The sequence below is a fragment of the Lissotriton helveticus genome, chromosome 2_1 (assembly GCF_964261635.1).
Source record: "Lissotriton helveticus chromosome 2_1, aLisHel1.1, whole genome shotgun sequence".
In the NCBI taxonomy this organism is placed as follows: domain Eukaryota; kingdom Metazoa; phylum Chordata; class Amphibia; order Caudata; family Salamandridae; genus Lissotriton; species Lissotriton helveticus.
The window spans coordinates 941,428,858-941,451,263 of NC_136059.1; positions in this window are offsets into that span (position 1 = coordinate 941,428,858).

Sequence of the window (22,406 nt, forward strand, 5' to 3'; positions counted from 1 at the left end):
CATCTAATGAATTTGTGTTAATTTTGGAATCCTATTTGTGGTACTAAGTATACCTCACTACAAATGAAGAAAATGTGACTTTGTAATACTGTCTGGCTAACTCTCTCTATTTGTCAATCTAACTAATTTATATTAAATAACAGCTATTGGTCTCCCATCAAATTATATGATGCACCCGTGACCAAGGCGGTTTCGCCGAAACACGTTGGGTTTTGTTCCGGCTTGGTTCTATGAAAATAAACTCTTCCCAAGCTCTCTGATTTGTGCAATTTTTACGGAAGGAGTGCACACGTGCAGTTTGTACGGTGAACGTTATATATATATATATATATATATATATATATATATATATATATATATATGCATATATATATATATATATATATATTTTCTCGCCGTTTCCACTAAGCCCAGTGCAAACAAAATGAGGGCGCACTCTCACAGGTAATTCCAATGGTTAATTTATTCTTCAATCATTTTTCAAGTAAACAGACGAACAACCTGCGCGTTTCGGTATGCCTATACCTTGGTCACGGTTAGTTTGCTCTCTAAACACTGCGTTTTTTTGTAATTTCAAAATGAGTTACATCATTTCCTGTTTCGACTCACGAGGTAACCTCATGGATTCTGGTACATGTAGTTACCAAAAAATTTAATTCAAACTTTTTAAGAAATTACAAAAATATATAAAACGGGTTCCGGATATTAATGGGTAGGAGGTTACTTATATACATATTTACAGTTCTTGTTTCCAGTCTTTTCTTTTTCATTTTTTTGTGTTTATTCCATAACCAACAGTTTTTTTGGTGTGTTTGTTACAACTTTATTGATCAAGGGATTTACTTGAAATTGTGGAAGGCATAAGCCTCTTGTAAGTCGGTTATTAGTGGAACTCGTGTTCTGGTCTTGAGCAGCTGTAAAAAGGAAACAATGCATTAACAGTTTTCAAAGGAAACGAGCATTTAAAAATAACGGCAAGCTTTGCCAAAAAATACACGAACCCCAATCGCAGGTAAACACTGGATTCTTGATATAGAATAACAGAATTGCATTTTCAAGTTATAAATCAAATTACAGGTGAAAATGGATAAATGGGATGCAAAAAGAAAAAAACTTTTAACAACAATGTTTGAAAAGGGTCATTCACAAGCTGAACAACAAAATGATCCAGAGAAACGAAATACAACAGAAAAAACAAACTTAAAAAGTAAATTGAGATTATGGGAAAAACTCATTAGGAAAGAAATAAATAAATCCTGGGAACTAATTACTCTCAATAAATATCTGGAAGTACGCCGTGTCCCAAGGGGATTAAGAATCATGTTAATGCCAAACCAACAGGATGCCTCTAATGAACTCCTACAGGAATGGGGTGAATACACCCTCAACTCATCTTTGGATTTAATCAAGATACTAACAAAACATATAGATATCGCTTTGCAAAAAATCAAAGAGGAATTAAAAGAGGTAGAAAAAGACCTATCAACACAAAAATTAAATGCAGAAATGACAAAATTCAAAGAAGATTTGGAAGCACAAATAGAAAAACATGAGGAAGTGGTTAGGCAACATAAACACAATAAATTCATCAGGGATGAAAAGGATTGCGCCCAAGGCCGCATTTTTACTTTTGCAAGAAAGTTTGACCTTTTCAAAAAATCACCTCTCATGGGAAAGTTGGGGAGCTCCTCAAGCAGCTTTTCCTCACTAGCCTCAACAGACCTAAGTAGCAATGAGCAAGAAAATACAGCAGAAAATACAAGGCTTAATTTTTTAGGAGATATGTGACTAGTTCTGCAACAACGTCAGTGGGAACAAAGCAGAACGTCGCAGTTTCAACAACGAGGCAAAGGGCGTGGGAGAAACTGGTATCGACAAAACCGAGAAGGAGAGGACAAAGGAGATGGGGCTCCGGAAAGAGAAGGGGCTCAAACAAGAAGTATGAAACAGAAGAAAAATCGGAAATAGATGAGCTGCAAATTGTAAATCTATCACAACGAGAAATAACTGAGGCCAAAACATCGCTTTTAAAGAGAGGCATAAGCCTCTGTCCCAAAAAAGGAATGGACCTAGCTCAAACTAGAATTGATCTCTATCTATATGTGCGGAAAATCAAACTAAAGAATTTTTTCTTAGAAAATAAGGATAAACCAAAACCAACAAAAATGACAAAGGAACCTACCTCGTCCTTACTTGCAAAAGAATCAGATGACTACTTGCTGTTGTTGAACTTAAATGCGGAGGAAGGACAGGAATTATCCTTCGATGTAGCATGCTCCCAATTAGGAGCTGGCCTGAGTGACAAACATTCACAATCAAAATTCTATCCCCAATTCCCTCCAGGAAATAAAATAGATGTTTTCCAAGAGGCTGTTGTGCAAGATCTATACAATTTGGGGAGATCCAAATACAAAGACAATCTAACAAGAGGTGAGCGAGAAGCCCTAACAAAATTAATGGATGACAAAGAAATTGTCATAAAAGTTGCCAATAAAGGCGGAAACATTGTAATCTGGGACCGCAATGCCTACATTTTAGAAGCACACCGACAGCTGGAGGACACATATTTTTATGAGAGATTACAAAGAGATCCAACAATGGATATCAAAAGGGAAATTGATTCAAAAATCAGAACATGGACACGGCAAAACTTAATAGATATTGAAGAAGCAAAATACCTGACAGTGGATTACCCAGTTACTGCAACCATCTACTTCCTACCAAAGCTTCATAAAAACTCGAGAACACCTCCAGGACGCCCAATTCTATCGGCAAAAAATTCCCTCCTGGAACCACTGGCAAATTATATTGATTTTATTCTGATCTCTTATGTCACAAAACTAAGCTCATACATAAAGGACACCAGTGACTTACTGAGAATATTACAGGAGATCCCATAGCAGTCAAACTTCCAACTTCCAACTAAACACAATGGATGTAATTGGACTCTACACCAACATTGATAACACTCTGGGTGAGAAAGCAATTTCATACTTTCTAAAAGAAAGAAATATACATTACAGTAAGCATAATGTTATGCTAATGGAAATGATCACACTATGCCTGACTCAAAATTGTTTCATGTTTGGAAATTAATTCTTTCGTCAACACAACGGAGCTGCCATGGGGTATTCTTTAAGTCCCAGTTACGCCTGCCTTGTAATGGGCTGGTGGGAAAGAGAAGTGGCATGGAACCCAATGCACAGCAAATTGGTGGAAAAAATAATTAAATGGACACGGTTGATGATTTATTCATTGTGTGGAATGGAAGTGTGGCGGATTTTGAGGAATACTTTGGAATTTTAAATTCAAGTGTAGAAAACTTGAAATTTTATTATAACATCAGCAATGAGAAAACCATAATCCTGGATACAGAGATCTACATAAAAAATATGAAAATTGAATCTACACTACACAGAAAAACAACAGCCACAAACTCTACCCTAGAAGCGACAAGTTTTCATCAACCAGGTCTGATTGCTAGCATCCCTTATGGGGAATTTCTATTTGCAGTGAGGAGGAGGAATGGAAACATCATGGTGTGAAAACAAAGAACAGATTTCTCAACAGAAAATACAATGGTAAAATTGTGGATAAATGTTGGTTGAGGGCAAATGAACAATCAAAACAGGATTGCCTGATACCGAAAGCATCTAATGCAGAACCCTCAGCAGAAGAACCAATCCGCCTGATTTTGGATTACACACAAGAAGCAAAAGAAATCTCACAGATCTTGGAAACAAAATTGGAAAATCTTGAAGTTGGATAACACAATGGGCAAACTAATGGGAAACAATCCAACCATTACATATCGCAGAGCCACTAACCTCAAAGACAGATAAGTGCACAGCCATCTAAAAACAAACAAAAACAAAAGGACACATGGCTGAAAACAACCGGTTTTGCGAAATGCCACAGTTGTAAAGTGTGCCAAATTGCCAACCCCACAAAGGCAATAACTATGGCAGACGGGAGAACTTGGCGGATCCAACAATTCATCACCTGTAAAAGTCAGTACACTGTGTACATAATTGAATGCCCATGCAAATTAAATATGGGCAGCACAATTTGCAAGCTCAAAAAACGAGTGTTAGAGCATGTAAGAGCGACATTGCTATTGTGTGTGGTATGCGAATGTCATCGTCCTGAGGCGAAAAGCCGGGACTTGCCGTGAGAGAGCTGATTGCTGCATTTATTTGAATTTGCTTTGAACTTTTAAAACTGCATCTTTATTTAGCGCCGAAATTGTTTTTAAAACCTTAGAAACTTACTTGTTGCCTATTGCTAGGGACAGCATGTCTTTCCCCTTGGCTGCAGTCTCAGAAGCGCTCACTTTGCCTGTGAGTCCTGCTAGGACCGCCCCCTTGCAGCCGAGTCAGCGCTGTTTAGGGTCCCGCCATCTTGGGTGAGGAGCAAGGTGAGGGATAGCAGACTAGTGCTAAGCCCCTCCCGCCCTCACGCCCTGGCCAGTATAAAAGCTCCACAGCCCATGCCCCCAATGATTGCTATTGTGTGTGGTATGCGAATGTCCTCGTCCTGAGGCGAAAAGCCGGGACTTGCCGTGAGAGAGCTGATTGCTGCATTTATTTGAATTTGCTTTGAACTTTTAAAACTGCATCTTTATTTAGCGCCGAAATTGTTTTTAAAACATTAGAAACTTACTTGTTGCCTATTGCTTGGGACAGCGTGTCTTTCCCCTTGGCTGCAGTCTCAGAAGAGCTCACTTTGCCTGTGAGTCCTGCCAGGACCGCCCCCTTGCAGCCGAGTCTGCGCTGTTTAGGGTCCCGCCATCTTGGGTGAGGAGCAAGGTGAGGGATAGCAGACTAGTGCTAAGCCCCTCCCGCCCTCGCCAGTACAAAATGGAGCTCTTACCCCGGAGGCCTTACCCAAGCACCAAACGGAACTATCTCTGTTATTTGAAGAGTTCAGCCCAGACATAGTATTTCTTACTGAGACGTGGCTAACTCCGTCTTCGGAGCCCCACATAATACAAGCTCTGCCTCAAGGGTACCAAGTAGCAAGGTTAGATCGCTCCTCTGGGAAAGGAGGCGGTCTAGCAATAATATTCTAAGACATTTACTCTTGCCGCTGCTTTCCTAGTCCCTTTTTAGACTGTGAAAGCATGGCCTTCAGTCTGGAACTCTCGCCTAATACTAACTTTGCTGGAGCACTGATTTATCGCCCCCTGGGTCCGCTTAGACAGTTTGTATACTCTCTACCCTCGGCTGTTGCAGACCTAGCCTCCACCTCTGCCGATTATACACTACTGGGCGACCTAAACATGCATGTTGAGGATTCGGGTGATCATATGGCCCAAGAGCTTATTGCCGATCTGTCCGCTCTGCAGCTATCGCAGCTTGTCCGATCCTCTGCACATATGAAAGGGCACTTGCTGGACCCCATATTTAGTAATTGCCCCGATTTAGAAGCAGAACATCCTATTGTGCTCCCATGGACAGATCACTGCCTAGTCCCTTTAACCTGGCACACGCATAAACCTCTTGCTTTGATGCCAGGATCATGGAACGCTCGTAACTGGTCCAAACTTCCATTAGATAAATGGACCGACGAGCTACAAGCCACTACACCATTTATTAGTGCAGATGCCTTGTTAGCCAACGAGGAATTTAATAATTGGATAACAAAATCATTGAATACCATACTTCCATTCAAAACAACTCGGGCAAAGAGATCTAGGACCTCGGCTCCTTGGTATTCGGAGGAACTTAGGGATATTAAACGCAAGTGCAAAAGGCTACAGAGGAAATGGCGCTTGGGCTATACCGACCCAGACAAATTTTTGTACAGGAAATCAATTAGGGACTATAAGACAGAAATAAAGAAAGCACAAACCCAGTACTATTCACAAAAGATTTCTGAAGCCAGCTCTAGTTCCAAGGAGATTTATCGGATAGTAAAATGCCTCACTGAACTTCCCCAGTCCCCTGTAAATAGTGACGACCTACAAGTCCGATGTAATGAGCTGGCTGATTTCTTTTATAATAAAGTGGATCTCATCTACTCATCCTTCCCAACCATCCTCCCAAATACCTCAGCTGACATCCTGGAGCATTTCAAGCAGGATATAACAGACAATTTGCCACCTGTGTTGGATGAGTTTCCTTTGCTACACTTGGACCTCTTGGCCACTTTAACGGCGCAGGTCAAATCGGGCTCTCCTAGTGACCCTGCCCCTCCGAGCTCCTTAAAGGCAGTTAACCACATTATCCTCCCGGTCATGTTGGAGGTACTTAATGCCTCAATCTCCACCAACATGGTTCCACCAGCATGGAAACAGGCAAGGGTGAGGGCATTCGCGAAGAAACCTAATATGGACGTGAATAATTTTAACAACTACCGTCCTATTTCTCTGCTCCCCTGGACCAGCAAGGTATTGGAAAAATATATTAATAACCTTTTAACTAATTTTCTGGAAAATCATCAACTGCTTGACCCGTCACAAACCGGTTTTCGCCCCAAATATGGGACAGAATCGGCTTTGTTGTCAGTTCTGGAAGAAACAAGAGGCATCTTAGATCGGGGAGGATCGGTGGCAGTCATCCTCCTCGATCTGAGTGCCTCTTTTGACACTGTAAACCATGAGATCTTACTGCAGCGTCTTCATGATATCGGGATCCAAGGAGCAGCGCTGAAATGGCTCAGGTCATTTTTGTCCAATAGAACATTCCAGGTTTTTGAGGGAAATACCATCTCCACCAGCAGACCGTTGGGCTGTGGAGTCCCGCAGGGCTCCTCGCTCAGCCCGACGTTGTTTAATGTCTATATGAGACCACTGGCAGGTATCGTCCGCCCATATGGTATTAAGATCGTTACCTATGCGGACGATACCCAGCTTTTGGTCTCTCTGACGCAGGCTGAGGACCCTACGGCCATAGTAGATTTGGCTGGCTGTCTGAGCGAAGTGAACAGCTGGATGACCCTGTCTTGCCTCAAACTCAATGGGGGCAAGACAGAGGTTATGATGCTGGGACGCTCGGTCCCGTCCTCGCTGAGCTCCATCCGGCCGGCCTGCCTGGGTCCCCCCCCAGTACCAAAGGATGCCATTAAGAGCTTGGGCATTTGGCTGGACAGGGCCCTAACGCTAGACCATCAGGCTGTTAAGTTGTCTGCTACCTGTTTTGGTATTATTAGAATGCTGAGGAAGATTCTCCCCCTGTTGCCTTTCCAAGCCAAGCAAATTGTTGTACAGCCACTGATCCACTCTAGGCTGGACTTCGGAAATGCACTCTATTTGGGAGCTCCTGACTTCACATTGCGGAAGTTACAAGTGATCCAAAACTGTGCAGTCCGGACCCTACTTCAAATTCCTCGTAGGTCCTCCGCCAAGCCTGGATTAACAAGATTGCATTGGCTTCCTGTTAAAGATAGGATTGCTTTCAAATCCCTCTGTATTGCCCACCAGTCATTCTGGGCAACTGGCCCTGCGATCAATCGTTCCCTAATCACCCCATACCTCCCTAGCAGACAGTTGCGCTCAGCTAGCGCGTACCTTGCTATAGTGCCCAAAGTCAACCGGGCTAGATCAGGTGGCCGTTCTTTTACCCTGAACGCTGCTAAGCTGTGGAACAGCCTACCCCTTCAATTAAGGTCTAATTCAGATCTGACCTCGTTCAGGAAACACCTGAAAACTTTTCTGTTCAATAAAAACACTCTTTTCTCTCTCTGTGTCAATTGGTTCTACTGCTGGAACATCTTGCAATCTCAGCGCTTGGACGCCTCTGGGCAACTATTTCGCGCTATATAAAACGCATTTTCATTTCATTTCATTTCATAAATAAGGACAAAAACAACGCTGTCGCAAAACACGTGGAATCATTCCACAAAGGGAATTGGAAATGCCTTAAGTTCAGTGGAATAGAGACTGTCCCTCAAAACGATCGAGGAGGAAACAGGGAAAGAATATTGAGGCAGAAAGAGTCTCGCCATATACTCAATTTTAGAATTATGTCCCCTCACGGAATGAATTTTTCTGCAGAAATGTACATTCATTTGTAAATAGCTCCCAAGATGTCCAATGTGTCCTTAAAGAAGAGAAAATAGGGGTTCCCATACATAGGAGGTTGCTTCTTGAAAATGAACTGCAATGTACTGACAGCTAAACTAACATTGCGTTGGAATATCCAGGACCGAAAAACAAAAGAGGGAAAAGTAAAACATAAAAAATATCCATAAAGAAATCCCTTGATCAATAAAGTTGTGACAAACACACCAAAAAAACTCTTGGTTATAGAATAAACACAAAAAAATGAAAAAGAAAAGACTGGAAACAAGAACTGTAAATATGTATATAAGTAACCTCCTAAATTTTTTGGTAACTACATGTACCAGAATCCATGAGGTTACCTCGTGAGTCGAAACAGGAAATGATGTAACTCATTTTGAAACTACAAAATAACGCAGTGTTTAGAGAGCAAACTAACCGTGACCAAGGTATAGGCATATCGAAACGCGTAGGTTGTTTGTCTGTTTACTTGAAAAATGATTGAAGAATAAATTAACCATTGGAAATTACCTGCGAGAGTGCGCCCCCATTCTGTTTGCACTGGGCTCAGTGGAAACGGTGAGAAAATAGAAACTGGCAGTGGCTCTGCCTCGAGGTCTCTCACCTAAGCGAGTGCCATACAACACGGCAATGTTTGAGCCAAAAGAGAAGGAATATATATATATATATATATATATATATATATATATAGGCTGTGTCCTTGATCACATGACAAACGTTCTACAAAAGCATGAATTTAAAGCAAAAGTGTAGCTTCCGGTACCGTGATCAGCATAAAGATAGTAATGAAAAACATACTATACATTGATATCAACTGCTTTACATGTAAGGTAAAAACAGCAACATTGATTTTAATATGGCGGATAATAATCATTCTGTCTGCGCGCGTAACAGTTTCCAAAGCTGCAAATATAGTCATTGTAGTCGATTGGCCACCTTGTAAGTGTCTCTTCAATAATCAACATGTAATGGCATTGTGTTAAGGGTCTCTTTGATATTTGACTTTCTTAAAAATAAAATGCACAGTGCATAGTGTAAACAAACATTATAGTATCATGTCTTAACCATCCCATGTGTGTTGACATTGACATTCCAGATATTCAGTGCGTACAAATACATAGTTATTACACAGGAATATTATGCTTATACATTTCTTAATGCTTAAAATAATAAATACCTGTATTAATTTCTAAAAACCTCATATTGTACGGACAGTCTGTCTCATAGCCAACAACATTTCAATGGTCAGTCATAATAGGTATAATTCTATTATACACAACTACTCTTGTTTACTTGATGTAAAGTGCAAAAGTGCTTTTCCACAATATTGTCCTAACTCCAATATAACAATATAGAGTTACAAATTGCATGTGCAAATTGTGCAAGGGAAAATTGATATGATAGATTGCTTGCGCACAGCCACTGATTTTTTCAATACTTTTTTTGAACGTATTTTGCACGTTTTATTTAGGTTGCTTATAATTTGTATGTTGCTCCCAGGGGTGACGTTTCCGTCCAATATGTATAACGTCTGGAGATTAAATATGTATGAGTGCTTCCAACTCCCTTGGTTGGATCCTCCTTTGGGGCACTCTTTTTTAATCCAAACCGGATTTTAAATAATTAGAATCCAATTTGTGTACTTTTTGTTTCATCAATTTTATTCAATTACATTCATTTCTTGTTTTTTTCATCCAATTCAACATATCATATGTTGATTCTTCTTAAAATTTACTGTCTCTGATGCACTCCAATGCATTTCGAGCTAAGTTGCTCTTCATCAGGGAGTAATATCTATAAATTAACCAATGATGCATCATGTTAATACTGTGTACATTTAATTCATTAGGACTTTTATATCATGCTGTTCATTATCAACTAAGGTGCCATGCATGCTAATATTGTGCGTTTCATCATTGAATTTTGTGATATCCCAATACAATTGTTCTGGTTTTGTGTGTTACTGTGCAATGTTGTACGCCGAATTTTACTTACGTTTGGTGCATTCGATACGATGATGCGCCTTTACACTGTGTAGAATATATAGTGCATTAACCAAAGGTGCTGTTAGCAATGCGTTTGCTAAATCTACATTCTATGTCTTTGTTGTAACGTTTGGAAACCCAGACTCCACTATTTGATCAAAGTAATGTGGTTAAAATGATGCGTCCTGCAACTGCCACCCATTCCCTTTTTTTTGCAGATTATCCTTGTTTATGCCGTAGCGTTACTAGATGCCTATGGAGTCATTATTATAAAAAGCGGAGGTTCATACTGGTGCCAATTTCCAAAGCGCTACATTATTAGTAATGAACTTACTCGTGAAATGTTCCGATAACGTCCCGGTTTCACGAACGCTCTTCCGGGTTTCCGCTGGTTATGTTGTACCCCTTATTGCACATGCGCAGTATAATAGTGCTCCCGAGGGTGAAAGCTGGACGAGGGACTATAAACACAACAATGATGGACAGAATGTGGATCAATGTCACACATTCACCCCAGTCCAAAGATCTGGGCCCAAATCCATCGTTTTTCCACTCCACACCACCCTGGGTTAGACAATGGCGATATGCAAATCAGCGCTGACCCTGTGCCCCATGGGAACAGTCCAGTCCGAACTACAAAAGCCATGTCCTTCCCAGAACGGAAACAAGCATCCGAGGACCGGCCCGGTTTCGAGGTAACACCTCTCTTCAGCCCGGCTAGCTTGATTCCAGTGGTGTGGAGTGCCTGGGACTCACGTCTGAGCATCCCCAGTACACTTAGAGCGGTAACTGCAAACACAACAATGATGGACAGAATGTGGATCAATGTCACACATTCACCCCAGTCCAAAGATCTGGGCCCAAATCCATCGTTTTTCCACTCCACACCACCCTGGGTTAGACAATGGCGATATGCAAATCAGCGCTGACCCTGTGCCCCATGGGAACAGTCCAGTCCGAACTACAAAAGCCATGTCCTTCCCAGAACGGAAACAAGCATCCGAGGACCGGCCCGGTTTCGAGGTAACACCTCTCTTCAGCCCGGCTAGCTTGATTCCAGTGGTGTGGAGTGCCTGGGACTCACGTCTGAGCATCCCCAGTACACTTAGAGCGGTAACTGCAAACACAACAATGATGGACAGAATGTGGATCAATGTCACACATTCACCCCAGTCCAAAGATCTGGGCCCAAATCCATCGTTTTTCCACTCCACACCACCCTGGGTTAGACAATGGCGATATGCAAATCAGCGCTGACCCTGTGCCCCATGGGAACAGTCCAGTCCGAACTACAAAAGCCATGTCCTTCCCAGAACGGAAACAAGCATCCGAGGACCGGCCCGGTTTCGAGGTAACACCTCTCTTCAGCCCGGCTAGCTTGATTCCAGTGGTGTGGAGTGCCTGGGACTCACGTCTGAGCATCCCCAGTACACTTAGAGCGGTAACTGCAAACACAACAATGATGGACAGAATGTGGATCAATGTCACACATTCACCCCAGTCCAAAGATCTGGGCCCAAATCCATCGTTTTTCCACTCCACACCACCCTGGGTTAGACAATGGCGATATGCAAATCAGCGCTGACCCTGTGCCCCATGGGAACAGTCCAGTCCGAACTACAAAAGCCATGTCCTTCCCAGAACGGAAACAAGCATCCGAGGACCGGCCCGGTTTCGAGGTAACACCTCTCTTCAGCCCGGCTAGCTTGATTCCAGTGGTGTGGAGTGCCTGGGACTCACGTCTGAGCATCCCCAGTACACTTAGAGCGGTAACTGCAAACACAACAATGATGGACAGAATGTGGATCAATGTCACACATTCACCCCAGTCCAAAGATCTGGGCCCAAATCCATCGTTTTTCCACTCCACACCACCCTGGGTTAGACAATGGCGATATGCAAATCAGCGCTGACCCTGTGCCCCATGGGAACAGTCCAGTCCGAACTACAAAAGCCATGTCCTTCCCAGAACGGAAACAAGCATCCGAGGACCGGCCCGGTTTCGAGGTAACACCTCTCTTCAGCCCGGCTAGCTTGATTCCAGTGGTGTGGAGTGCCTGGGACTCACGTCTGAGCATCCCCAGTACACTTAGAGCGGTAACTGCAAACACAACAATGATGGACAGAATGTGGATCAATGTCACACATTCACCCCAGTCCAAAGATCTGGGCCCAAATCCATCGTTTTTCCACTCCACACCACCCTGGGTTAGACAATGGCGATATGCAAATCAGCGCTGACCCTGTGCCCCATGGGAACAGTCCAGTCCGAACTACAAAAGCCATGTCCTTCCCAGAACGGAAACAAGCATCCGAGGACCGGCCCGGTTTCGAGGTAACACCTCTCTTCAGCCCGGCTAGCTTGATTCCAGTGGTGTGGAGTGCCTGGGACTCACGTCTGAGCATCCCCAGTACACTTAGAGCGGTAACTGCAAACACAACAATGATGGACAGAATGTGGATCAATGTCACACATTCACCCCAGTCCAAAGATCTGGGCCCAAATCCATCGTTTTTCCACTCCACACCACCCTGGGTTAGACAATGGCGATATGCAAATCAGCGCTGACCCTGTGCCCCATGGGAACAGTCCAGTCCGAACTACAAAAGCCATGTCCTTCCCAGAACGGAAACAAGCATCCGAGGACCGGCCCGGTTTCGAGGTAACACCTCTCTTCAGCCCGGCTAGCTTGATTCCAGTGGTGTGGAGTGCCTGGGACTCACGTCTGAGCATCCCCAGTACACTTAGAGCGGTAACTGCAAACACAACAATGATGGACAGAATGTGGATCAATGTCACACATTCACCCCAGTCCAAAGATCTGGGCCCAAATCCATCGTTTTTCCACTCCACACCACCCTGGGTTAGACAATGGCGATATGCAAATCAGCGCTGACCCTGTGCCCCATGGGAACAGTCCAGTCCGAACTACAAAAGCCATGTCCTTCCCAGAACGGAAACAAGCATCCGAGGACCGGCCCGGTTTCGAGGTAACACCTCTCTTCAGCCCGGCTAGCTTGATTCCAGCGGTGTGGAGTGCCTGGGACTCACGTCTGAGCATCCCCAGTACACTTAGAGCGGTAACTGCAAACACAACAATGATGGACAGAATGTGGATCAATGTCACACATTCACCCCAGTCCAAAGATCTGGGCCCAAATCCATCGTTTTTCCACTCCACACCACCCTGGGTTAGACAATGGCGATATGCAAATCAGCGCTGACCCTGTGCCCCATGGGAACAGTCCAGTCCGAACTACAAAAGCCATGTCCTTCCCAGAACGGAAACAAGCATCCGAGGACCGGCCCGGTTTCGAGGTAACACCTCTCTTCAGCCCGGCTAGCTTGATTCCAGTGGTGTGGAGTGCCTGGGACTCACGTCTGAGCATCCCCAGTACACTTAGAGCGGTAACTGCAAACACAACAATGATGGACAGAATGTGGATCAATGTCACACATTCACCCCAGTCCAAAGATCTGGGCCCAAATCCATCGTTTTTCCACTCCACACCACCCTGGGTTAGACAATGGCGATATGCAAATCAGCGCTGACCCTGTGCCCCATGGGAACAGTCCAGTCCGAACTACAAAAGCCATGTCCTTCCCAGAACGGAAACAAGCATCCGAGGACCGGCCCGGTTTCGAGGTAACACCTCTCTTCAGCCCGGCTAGCTTGATTCCAGTGGTGTGGAGTGCCTGGGACTCACGTCTGAGCATCCCCAGTACACTTAGAGCGGTAACTGCAAACACAACAATGATGGACAGAATGTGGATCAATGTCACACATTCACCCCAGTCCAAAGATCTGGGCCCAAATCCATCGTTTTTCCACTCCACACCACCCTGGGTTAGACAATGGCGATATGCAAATCAGCGCTGACCCTGTGCCCCATGGGAACAGTCCAGTCCGAACTACAAAAGCCATGTCCTTCCCAGAACGGAAACAAGCATCCGAGGACCGGCCCGGTTTCGAGGTAACACCTCTCTTCAGCCCGGCTAGCTTGATTCCAGTGGTGTGGAGTGCCTGGGACTCACGTCTGAGCATCCCCAGTACACTTAGAGCGGTAACTGCAAACACAACAATGATGGACTATGGCGTGAATGTGCTCGGTCTTGGCACATCGGCTAAAGCTAAAAAACGAAAAATCACGGGCACCATGTTGTTGTCCCAAGTTTGTTGGTGTATGTGTGACACGATGTATAATGTACTGGAGTGTGAGAATGCTAAAGTAAAATTAAAGGTTTAATCATAATTCAAAATTCAAAAATCCTTAAACCGAACGTAACATTTTGTGCATTTACCATATTCACTTGTTAAATTCATGGAATATCACAATTAACATTCAATTCAGTTTTTTAAGTATTTTAAGATGACATGTCCTTTATATGACTCTGCATGTTATTTGCATCTATTACAGATCATGTGGAGCAAACTGTGCCCGTTATTCACAGATAACAGGCGTATTCAATGCGTTCATTGAGGCCCTGAGGTCTCCAAGATTGTAGTTTATATATCCAAAAGTTTTCTCTTCGTAGTAGGTGATTATTATTGTCTCGTCCTTCTTTCTTCTCTACTGTCTCCAGGACCAAAAATCTCAATTGCGATATATTGTGCTTCTGTTCTGTAAAGTGTGTGGCGATTGTAGATTTGTGATTTTTTGTTCTAATGTTAGATTTGTGCTCGTTAATTCTCAAATATAGCTTCCTTTCTGTTTTCCCTACATAAAACCTTGCCACACGGGCATTTTAACATGTAGATAACATTGGTAGTGTCACATGTTGCGGTTACTCGTAGTTTAATTGGATGACCTTTCATCGGATGGTAGATAGTGGTTCCACAAATGATGTTATTGCAGTTTTGACAATTCAAACAAGGTTTAGTCCCATTGTATATTAACTTGTGTGGGTCCTTCTGTTTGAGTATTTCACCTAAGTTGCGGTATCTTGTATATGCAAAAAGAGGTAGTTGAGAAAATATGTTATTGAAATCCGGCTCCATTATTAACATTTGCCAATGTGTTTTTTTTATTATTTTCTTAAAGGTGATACTTACTGATGAGAATGTTGATACCACTACCATTCTGGTATTAGTTTGTTTTTCAGTGGCGTTCAGGGCCTTTTTTCGAGTGATTGATTGGCATTTGTTTATTGCTTCAGTTATCGTGGTTGGAGTGTACCCTCTATCTTTGAATCTCTGCGCCATCTCATTTATCCTTTGGCTTGCCTTAACTTCATTGGATACAATTCATCGTATTCTTAACATTTGGGATGTTGGTAGATGTGTTTTGAGGGATGTCTGATGATGGCTGGAATAGTGTCGTATGTTGTTTCTGTCCGTTTTCTTGCGGAATATATCTGTTTCTAGACCATTTTCTGTTTTAGTGATGAGGACATCTAGGAAAGTAATCTGTGTTTCCGATGTTTCACTTGTAAATTGGAGATGTTCAAGTTTCGATTGCAGTTTTTGCTTCTTCGTTTGTTCCTTTCCACAACATGAAAATGTCATCTATGTATCGCTGATACATTATTATGTGTTGTTTCCATTCTTGATTTGAAAAAAGATGTTCTTCTTCAAACCTTTCCATTTCCCAACTTATTTCCTGTAGCTTTAGTAAGAAATTGGTCGCGTCTTTTGTATATGATGTTATTTTCTTTACACTTGGTTGCAAATATTTGTCTATAAATTGGCCTGTTCGTTCGTGAAGGCTCCCACATGTTGAGACTATCGGTCTGAAGGGAGGGTCTGTGATGCTCTTATGTATTTTAGGTGCCAAATGCAGTACAGCAGTGTTTCCCAAACTGGGGTCCGCGGACCCCCAGGGGTCCTTGACACATTCCCAGGGGGTCCCTAGGCAGCAGTTTTAAAAGCACAGCAAAGTTTCTTATCTAATTAGCAGCTTTCAAGCAACAATACAAGTGTCAAGATAATGACAGTGATTATTTGTACCTGCTGGAAAGAGATGAGAGTTTTGGTCAGTGGCAGATTTGACTTAACTAATGTAGCAAAGAGGGTTAATGTGCCTACTGCAAAGAATGTGTAACATACATTTTAAAAAACAGTATTTTATGTGCATAGGTCCGTGTTACTGCTTTTGTCACAGAGATTATTTTGTTACTGTGCACTTCATAAGTGACAATCGTAATCTAGCAGAGGGACCTATAAACTGTCATCGAAGAGCTGCTTACAAACTGCATGGTACCAGTTAATAACTTATATTTTTTCCCAGTCATTCATTATCCTGATGCTGCTAAAAAGATTTATTTGGGTGGAAATACATTTTTAATGTTAAAGTCAGTGCTACCCACTGTGTTATGTTCTGAATCCTGAGTTTGTGCTTTTCCAGACCAAGCACTCTTTAAAAATGCCTACCAGTATGAATGACATGTGAATACCACACCTTGTAGTCCCCTTTACCTTATGTAAAAAAATGTATACACTGATTTACATGTATGATTCTTTGTTTCTATATGTGTGTGATGTAAAGTGCTCTGACATCCTACAATGGTTTGAGAGATGCTATAAAACAAATGAAATACAGGTGACAGAGGGGCTATTCCTTCAACATAAAATACTAAGGGCCAGATGTACGACCCGTTTTTATATGCGGAAACGGGTTCGCGAACCCATTTGCGTGTACAAAAACCTATTGGGCCATGTACATAGCCTATTTCGCGAGTCGCATTTTTTTGCGACTCGCTAAATAGGTTTTGAAACTTGCTATTTGGAAGGGGCTTACCCTTCCAAATTACGAGTCTCAAAACCATCTACAAATGTTTTGCGACTGCAATTGCGGCCGCAAAACACTCGCAATTAGTACCTACTTCAAGTAGATGGTAATGCATTCGCAAATGGGAAGGCACATTCATGCAAAATTATTTTTTAAGGGCAGGCAGTGGTCCCAGGGACCAGTGCCTGCCCTTAAAAACTGAAACGAAAACATTTCTTTTTTTTTTTTTAAATGCATGGAAAACGGGCTGCATTTTATTTTTAAACTGCTTTATTTAAAAGCAGTCCCAGACAAGGTGGTCTGCTGAGCCCAGAAGGCCACCATCCCTAGGTGGGCTGGCATTCCCAATGGGCTTGCAAATTGCGAGAGGCTCATTAATATTAATGAGCCTCGCAATTTGTGACCACATTGGGAATCCCAAACAGTGTTAAACACACTGTTGTACATTTCTTTTAGCGACTCGCAATTTGCCACTCGCAATGTGTCTGCAATTACATGGCGCTAAATGAAATGGTCATACATCTGGTCCCAACATCCTAAGTACTTTGAGTATTTGTTTTGTGTGCACATGTGTGTTTTTTTTTCAAATGACCGTTTTAATATTTGAAATTGAACTCATACAAATTGCTTGGGGGTCCCCGGCTGCCTGTGGTGACTCAATGGGGGTCCTCAGGAGTCAAAAGTTTGGGAACCCCTGCAGTACAGGACTCCTTGGATTCTGTATCAGTAAAAAAGATCGTGTCTTCTCTTTTATTGTTCCCATCTCATGTGCTTTGTCCACGATCATTCTCAATGTTGTTGAGAATTCCTTTGTAGGGTTGTTCATTAATTTCATGTATATGTTGTTATCCATCGTGTGTTCCGTTACTTTTGTTTCATAGTGAGCTTTGTTGAGAATTACAAGTGTTCCACCCTTGTCAGCTTTTTGAAACACTAAGGGGCCTATTATGATTGCGGGAAAACCGCCGCGGAGCCTGGAAAGACCCACCGCCAAATTAGGATGGCTGGTGGGTCTTGCATTCAGTCCGCAGCTTTTCCGCCGCGGTCGCCTTCCGACCGCGGCGGAAAAGCTATAACATGGCTGGCGGTGTCTATCAGACACCGCCAGCCATATTATGATGGTGTAAAATGTATGCTTTTCCGCGGCGGCTTTTCCGCCGAGGAAAGGCATACGGACCTTCACTTCGGTGCCCGTTGCGGGCCCCCTGGGTGAAGGGGGTGGTGGAGGTGCACATGGGGGGTACCTATGGTACCCCCCGGCATTTGCGTGAACAAAGCAGCAGGCGCCGCGCGGTGCCTGCCGCTTTGTGCACGCAAATGCGGTGCATGCATTTTTAACATTGCCGCGGGTGCAGCTTGAAGCTGCACCCGCCGCAATGTTAAAGATAGAGGATGTGACCGCCACCCTGGCGGTCACATCCTAATCTGCACGGAGGGAACGCCGCAGCCCATGCGGACGTTCCCTCCTACTCTGGGGTCGCAGACGGACTCAAGTCCGTCCGCGATCCTAATCGACCCCTATATTTGGATTGTTTGCAATTCATCATGTTGTTCTGTTGGGGTAAGTGGTTGTACAACATTTTCAAAGAAATTCCTTAGTCTGAGTTTTCGCATTAAATTGAATAAGCTTATGTCAAGTTCCAATGGATTTCCATCTGTTGATGGAACAAAAGATGTACCCTTTTGCAAGGGAAGATTGAGCCTACTACAGATGTAGTAAAAAAGTGCTATTGCCTAAACAGTACCGAAGTGTGCAAAGTAAATAATAGGAATTTTTTCTGTGCAAAAAGTGCAATAAAATAGCTAAAACATATGAGATCATAAGGCAGCAATTCATATAGAGTATACAATTTCCTTTAGGAAAATGCAGATTATGTCTAAAATCTCCAGGTACCAATACTTTATGTATCTAATCTGCAATACCCTATATAAATAATGTATCTCATTTAACTCGTGTAGATACTAATACTCAGATAGCCCCCTGGCTAGAAAACCTGCCTGTACATCCCTGATGTTAAAAAAGTGAAAGATTCAGAAAACGTAGACTTATTTTTATACTTAAGTTACATGGCTGACCACTAAGCCTTGACTATGGTTTGCCTTCTTACATACTCTAAAACAGTATCAGGTCATACTCCTAGTAACGCTCATCCCCAACTCACAGAAAGTTGTGAAAATCTTCTCCGACATTGAGCCCTAATGGCACAACTGTCTCTCCAGATTGCCGCCCCGTTTGTTTGGAGATACTGCATCGATAACAAAGTATTGCAGGCATTTAAGATTATTAACATGGACAGCTTTAAAGTGTCTAGCAACGGGATAGGCTGGGTCTGAGTTCACTATCGCATGGAGAGGCTGCAAGATACGATACAAACGTATACCTGCAGTTTAGTACTTCCCACGTAGCACAGATTGCAGCTGCACCTTAAAACATATACTGCGTGGTCAGTCCTACACGTGTAATGTTCTCTTAGTGTGAAAGATTTGTCTGAAAAGGGTGTCTTATATGTGGTGGTATTGATACCAAATTTGCAACCTCTGCAAGCTCTGCATGAGCTGCACTTAAAAAACCTTTTCTTGGGGAAAGCCAACTATCTGTTTTCATTGTTTCAGGGCTATCCTTTACCAAATCGTTACGCATAGAGTATGCCTTTCGAAAAGTTATGGCAGGATTAGTTGAAAGAACTTTTTTTAGCGTGACATCCGTCAAAACAATTGGCCACTGTTTCTTAATGATGCCTTTAATAATATTGGCCTGTTTGCTATACGTGGTAATTAATCGCAACTCCATATTATCACTTGATGACTGGTTGGCCATAACTATTGTTTCCCCTATTTTGTGTCTGTCAGGATACAATAGGGCCCCCCGCTCCTTGTCATTAGCCTTTGTCATAGCTATGTCCAGTTTCTTGGGATTGTATCCTCTAGCCTCAAATCTCTTGTTGGCTTCATTTTGATGGTACTTACGGGCTTCTATTGTGCTACTGCCCTGTGAATGCAGAGAAACTCTCCATAGGGAATACTAGAAAGGGTGTGCTGTGGGTGGAAACTACCAGCATGTAATACTGTCTTCCCTGATGTAGGTTTCCTAAATAGGCAAGTTTCCACTTTGCTTTGTAGAGCGTGAACAGTGAAATCTAAGAAATTGGCACTAGATTTATCTATATGGGCAGTAAAATGTAGATTCAGTGTGTTAGCATTGATATTGTCAACAAACTCAAGGGCTTGATCTTTGGTCCCACTCCATATCACAAAATTGTTGTCAATATAACGCCACCACTTCACTATGTGTTCCGACCATTCTCGGGCATGCTGCACCCTGAGGACATGCTCCTGCCACCAGCCCACATGTAAACATGCGTTGCTGGGGCAGTAGCATGCCCCCATAGCCACATAGCCTTCAGATGCTGGAATTCCACATTGTCAAACAAGAATACATTATTGTGCAAACACCAATGTATCATTTGTAAAAGCATTTGATTATGACAATACATCTCATTCGGTCTTTTGCCCAAAAAAGTATTCTACTGCTCTAAGCCCATGTGAGTGGGCTATACTCGTGTATAGGGCAGTGATGTCCATAGTGAGAAAGATAAAATAGTCTGACCATACTTGATTGTTCAATTGGATACAAAGTCTGTTGTGCCTTTGATGTACATTGGTAACTGGACCACAAATTCCTGGAGATAAAGATCTACATACTCATATGTATTCTCAATGGTACTTTTAATTGCCGAAACAATAGGTCTGCCTGGTACAGGTCATTCGTTCTTAGGTACCTTTGGAATAAAGTATGTGTTAGTTAACACAGGAAACCCATTATTTAAGAACATAAATTCATCTTTTGGAGATAAGACCCTCTTTCTTCCATCTGCTCAATTCATCTTTATAGTTCTTTTGTATCTTTTTTACCTGTGTCATATTAATTTTGCAATAACAAGTTATGTCATTAAGATGTTGATATGCCTCCTTTATATACTCTTGTTTGTCCGATAAAACCACATTCCCCCCTTTATCAGATTTATTGATAACAATAGTGTTGTTGTTCTTCAGCCTATTCAGAAGCTCAAAATATGTTTTAACCTGATATTTGAGGGTATTGTGTTGCACCTGCAATTTTCGTTGTAATTTCTTGAGTTCTTCCGTGATGCAATCATGAAATATGTCAATTGCATCCTGTGGCATGGTAGGGACAAAGGTGGATACTGGTTTAAATGGACTGTGTCCCGGTATAGCAATGTCAATCCCCTCCACATTAACAACCTCTTGTGTGCTTGTATTAGCAACCGAAACATCATGGAGGAGATAAGGGGCATGTCTCTATCTTGTAATCCCTTGTTTTGGGTTGTATCGATGTAAACCTCTTGTTTGTCTTTATTGGTCTCCTTCAAGTTATTTTTGATGGTAAAATATTTTCTTAGTTTGATTTTCCTTATAAATTTGTAAACGTCGATACGCGTGTTGCAGTAGCCAAAGTTACTATCTGGACAGAAAGAGAGACCTAATATATATATATTTGTGTGTTTATATGTCTATATATTATAGTATGTATTTATATATAGTATTAAATATTAGTGGAATGCATTTATTTTACATTATATTAAATTTATACATTAAAATATTTAAAAATGTACTACTTTAACCTCTACTAATACAAAAAAATCTATATTTTTAGATGATATTAGTGTTAACAATATGTTTTCTATATATTTTTTTACATACCATTATAAGTATAGAGTCGCGATATTGTGGTAGACGATATTTTTGACTCAGTATTTTTTTCAATGATATTGTTTACCACAATATTGTGCCAGTGGTCACTGTGGTTATCTGATCAGCCGGACCAGGATAAAGTCATAAGTTCAAACTGACCGCAACGTATGTGGGTCAGATGCAGGGACCAAATTACACCCCCTTTACAAAGTACCAGAAATCTTGGTTTGCGGAGCTTTGTGAGATCTCGCGTCGATGATGTGCCATGCAGAGGTGGTTCGTAGTCAAGGATGCTCTGAACGTGGGGCGTGGGCAGGCCGGCCATCGAATTGGCTGCCTAACTGAACTTCTCCAGCACCCGTAGCCTGTGATCACTTCCCCAGTATGGAATCAGCAGTGTTCTGGAGGTTCGGGGGCCCCCGGACTGCAGTCCGAGTGTTAGCGTCCCAGGTGAGTGGTAGAACCGGAGGGGTGACTTCGCCCATGATGGTGGTGCAGGTGCGGCATGGCCACTAAGTCAGTGCCCCTCGGGCCCAAAGGAGTGGAGTCTGCAACTGTGGTGAGCCCGCTTCCCGGGGTGAGGGGAGTAGTGCCGCTGGTGACCTGTGAGCTGCAGTCTGGTAGGGACCTGGAGGCCTGGTGAGTGGCAGCCTGGACACACCCATGGGGGCTGTGGGAAGGGGCCTGACAGCCATAGGAGAGGTTGTGGTCCCAGTAGAGCAGTAAAGGAGGAGAGGCAGCTTCAGAGTCTGGACATGACGCATGGGGCTAAGATGGCGCTGCGCCACCGCTAAATGAAGGTTTGTCCCAAGTCGGAGTGAGAGTGGTAACAGCAGCCTGATATTTGGGCAGAGGACAGCGATGCACACACCTGCCCTGCACACGTGACTTGGTGTGGCCTCAGGGGAGCCTTGGTTTCTGTCACCTTTTCTCCTGTGGAGAGCCTCATTCCATAA